Source organism: Notolepis coatsorum (genome assembly GCF_963971535.1).
Source record: "Notolepis coatsorum genome assembly, chromosome: 2".
Lineage (NCBI taxonomy): Eukaryota > Metazoa > Chordata > Actinopteri > Aulopiformes > Paralepididae > Notolepis > Notolepis coatsorum.
The window spans coordinates 137052127-137057038 of record NC_140166.1 but is presented as its reverse complement, the minus strand read 5'-3'; positions in this window follow the sequence as shown (position 1 = coordinate 137057038).

Here is a 4912-nt window from a genome sequence, read left to right as displayed (position 1 = left end):
TGTTGATGTCCCAGTGCTTTTAACAAACTGTACTGCAAACAATTACCACCAACCATCGTTGTGTGGCATTAAAGTATCTTGTATCTTGTATCTTGTATCTTGTATCTTGTATCGAGAGAGAGGAGGAGAGAGAGAGAGAGAGAGAGAGAGAGAGAGAGAGAGAGAGAGAGAGAGAGAGTAGAGAGAGAGAGAGAGAGAGAGAGAGAGAGTGCGAGTGAGAGAGAGATTGATTGATTGATTGATTGATTGAAAACCTTTAATTAACAGATTGCAGAATGGGTACAGTACAGTACAGCTCAATACACACAATTGTTAAGGGGATGCAGACCAGAGAAAGACATTTCGGTCTTGGTTTACATCAGGGTCCCCCATTTTCAATTTATTTGACATACACAATATACAGATATAATAATCTAATCTAATAATCTAATCTAATCTAATCTAATCATGACATTTATGACATACATGACATACAGATATACAGTACTGTTACATTTGTGACATACAAGATATGCAAATATACAGTAACATTAAATATATATACATACGAGGGGGGAGGGAACTGTACATTAGGAGGGGGTGGGTGGGGGGTTCAGACATTTACGGGGGCCAGTTTCGAATTGCAGCCTCCCGTAGGTGCTCTTTGAGAGTGGTTTTGAAGGAGGGTAGGGATTCACATTTTTTTACAGCTTTGGGTAGGGCGTTCCACATTGATGTGGCATAATTGCTAAACGTGCATGTTTAGTCCCTTGTTTGAGCCAATCTGGGTTGTACATGATTTGTGGAACTCCCTCGGGTGTTGTGGTCGTGGTATTCACTGACCTTTGGGAAGTATTTCGACATGTACATGGGTATCTTAGTGGTGTAGTGTATCTTGTAGACCAGGCCCATTGCAAGTTGCTGTACTCTGTCGTCTACTCGAAGCCATCCTAGGTTGTCAAAATGGGCAGGGGTGAGGTGGGTTCTGGGGGTAAGGTCAAGTAGTAGTCTGACCAGTTTGTTTTGTGATGTTTGTAATCTTGTTTTTAGTGCCTTTGAGGTGCTTTGGTACCATGAGGTGCAAGCATAGTCGTAGTACCCTTGAATGAGTGCTCCTGCCAGAGTCTTCAGGGTATTTTTGTTTACCAGAGAGGAGATCCGGTACAAGAATCTTGTTAGAGAGATTGACTACACGTAACATGCAAATGCTTTGGCAATACTATAAAAGAAATCCTTATCAGTCGACAGGCCTTTCCTCGATGTGCTTTCACACGCATCTGTCTGAAAAGAGGGTAAACATGAAAATATGTGTCCTTGGCTGTTCAGATAGCAGAGGGACGCGTCTCCTGATGTGGGAATGTCACCAAAGCAAAGACAGGTGCAACCATGAGAAGGCTTTCATTCTCCTCTGGTCGCGGTGGCTATGTGAGTATATACAGTAACGACTTCAGATAATGCTACTGGTTGTGATGTGATTTTGCAGAACAATTTTGGGTCATTGAAGGACTGACAACTGGTCTTGTCAAGGACGTATCTGTATTCTAACAAGCCAGACAAAAAAAATGCAAGACGTTTCTCCTGACAAATTCTACCATGTAGAAACCAAACGATAGATTTTGTCTTCACTCAGATGGCACCCCTATTGAGGATAAGGAGGAAGACAAGATGGTTGGAGGCTATGAGTGCAGGTCCTATCAGGTGTCTCTGAACGCTGGCTACCACTTTTGTGGTGTCTGCTGCTCACTGCGATGAGTCGTAAGTGCATACATTCGGTTGATTTCAGTTGGAAGAATTAAAAGACTGCCATAAGCATTGGCTGATCAATTTTCAAACCGTCTCAAAATGCACCTCCTCACACACCTCACGTCTTGCTTACCTTAATCTCTCTCTCTCTCTCTCTCTCTCTCTCTCTCTCTCTCTCTCTCTCTCTCTCTCTCTCTCTCTCTCTCTCTCTCTCTCTCTCTCTCTCTCTCTCTCTCTCTCTCTCTCTCTCTCCCTCTCTCCGGTGGCCCCCTGGTCTGCAACGACCAGCTCCAGGGTGTGGTGTGGTGTCCTGGGGTTACGGATGTGCCGAGAGGAACAGGCCCGGCGTCTAACGTCTGCAACTATACGACCCCTGGATGCAAAGCACCGCGTCCTCCAACAAACTCATCTTTACTGAGTGAAACATTCCCTCTAAGACCGGAACCCATGACTTTAACAACTGTATGAGAAAATCAATTGTTTGCATTGTTTATTCATTATGTATTAGAGACAGTATTATTTTGTTACATAATAATAATAATAAACAAGCAAAAAAGACAGGCATAAGATTAGCACAAAATTGGAGTGCAGACATAAAACAAGTATAAAACGAGCATCAAAATAGAACATTAAATCACATAGTTCTTCACATTAGGATCTAACATCCCAATAGGCCTCTTTGTTTACGGTACATCGTGAGAATGGCTAAAAGGCTGTATAGCCATCTAGCTAATGTGTTACTGTGTAGTTGTTTTTATGTGTAGAGAAATACAGGTGGAAACGTAACTGCTATGTGTGTGTGAGAGAAACAGACACACAGTCCTGTCTGTGCCACTATGCTTTAAAATCAGGAGCCAAAGGAAGGATTATAATTCACATTTTTACTTCATTTTCAAGGAATTTGATTTTTTTTTTTTTACATTTCAAGTGGCAGTTTGCCCCTCCTACCAAAAACACACAAGAGGGGGAGGGGCATTTACCTCTGGTTACTGTGGTATTTTTTTCAATGCTCCCTCGGACCATGCGGTTCCAATTAGATTCGGATGCAGACCAGATGTCTTTCAGAAGTAAGGTTTATTGTGAAGCCGTAGAAATTCATGCAGGTTACAATACATGCATATATAATTACGCTTAGAGCGCCTAGAGTTTGTACTGAACTTGGTAGATCTGCTTTTGGCTTTTTTGCCCCTACATCATGGAATACCCTGCAGGAAACACGACACTTTTAGCTATTTTATTCTTTTAAAAAGTTTTCTTTTAATAATTTTTTTTAATGTATTTTAAAATGTGCTCTTAATTATTCTGATTGTCTGATGTCTTTATATTTATGAACACACTGTGACACTTGTGTATGTACCATCTCGACGGCACTGTAAATGAGTTTAATTACTCAGTGTATTATCGAGTATAAATAAAGATTGAATGAATGTATCGCCTTCACTCGATAAACTAAAACTCAATAACTGTAACCGTAACCTAAACCCTTAACGCTAAACTCTGTATGCCGGCCGGCCTAAAACAATAACCTGAAACCCCATAGGCCGGCCGACCTTTAACTCTCTTAATCTGACTCCAAAAACCCGCTCTCTGTCTATATAATGTAAAAACCTGCTCTCTGTCTATATAATGTAAAAACCTGCTCTCTGTCTATATAATGTAAAAACCTGCTCTCTGTCTATATAATGTAAAAACCTGCTCTCTGTCTATATAATGTAAAAACCTGCTCTCTGTCTATATAATGTAAAAACCTGCTCTCTGTCTATATAATGTAAAAACCTGCTCTCTGTCTATATAATGTAAAAACCTGCTCTCTGTCTATATAATGTAAAAACCTGCTCTCTGTCTATATAATGTAAAAACCGGCTCTCTGATATAATGTAAAAACCGGCTCTCGCCTTTTTCTTTCTCCTTATTCGTCTCTCATCTCTCTCGACTCTCTGTCTCTCTGTCTTTCTCTTCTCCTCGTCTCTCTGTCTTTCTCTTCTCTTCGTCTCTGTCTTACACACACATTTTAACACTCAAGTTTTGGCCCCCCTCCCCTTTAAGAATTCCAAGCTGACTTCAGGTCCAGACCAAATGAATATTCGAGAATGTTCTATCGATCCATTCCTCCATATTTCAACACGTCCTCCATATTTCAACACACAACAGTTGTACAGTGTTCCCCACCCACCCCTCCTACCCAACCCCCCCCCACCCCACCCACCCAACCACCTCCAATGTACAGCCCCCCCCCCAACCCCACCCCACCTACCCAACCTCCTCCAATATACAGTTTTTACGTCAAATGTATATACTCTCTTTTTTAGACTCTTTTTGTATATATCAAACAGTACTGTATTTGTAAATCTGGTATGTCATAAATGTATAGATGTAGCAGTACTGTCTATCTGTATGTCATGTCATATATGTCCTGATTAATTGAAAATGGGGGACCTTGATGTAAACAAGACGAAAGTCTTTCTCTGGTCTGCATCCCCTTAACAATTGTGTGTATTGAGCTGTACTGTATTGTACCCATTCTGCAATCTGTAATAAAGTTGTCAATCAATCAATCAATCAACGTGTTTGGCAAGAAAAATTAGGTCACCGGTCACCCCTTTTCCGCTAATCTATTCAGAACTTGTTTTGCTAAACTCTAAGGTCATAGTGACATTTTATCCTCTAATAACCTTGGTTCGGATCTTATGAATGTTACCAAACACTGCTAATCAGATGAATGTACAAAGTTGTAGTATTAATATGTACAGTGATACAGGTATAAAGACACTATGGTCAATGGTAAACTATGGTAGTCAATGATACTGGCCAGCAGCGTAACTAGTAAGAGTAGATTGGGGATATGTACAGATATAGATATATCTGAGCAGATATACCGATGTTTCTGAGCAGGCATTGATTTGACCACATAGAATTAATCAGTTATGCCTCAATCTGGTAAATAAGTCCAGTGTTGTTTTTAGGTGAAATTTCCCTTTAATAGTATCAGTTGTAGTCATTGATAATGGACCATGTGTATATAAAGACCCAACAGTGTAGAATGAACCTGGTCTGTAATCAGTGACAATGGACCATGTGTACATAAAGACCCCACAGTGTATTAACCTGGTCTGTAATCACTAATCAGTGACAATGGACAGTGTGTACATAAAGACCCCACAGTGTATTAACCTGGTCTGTAATCACTAAT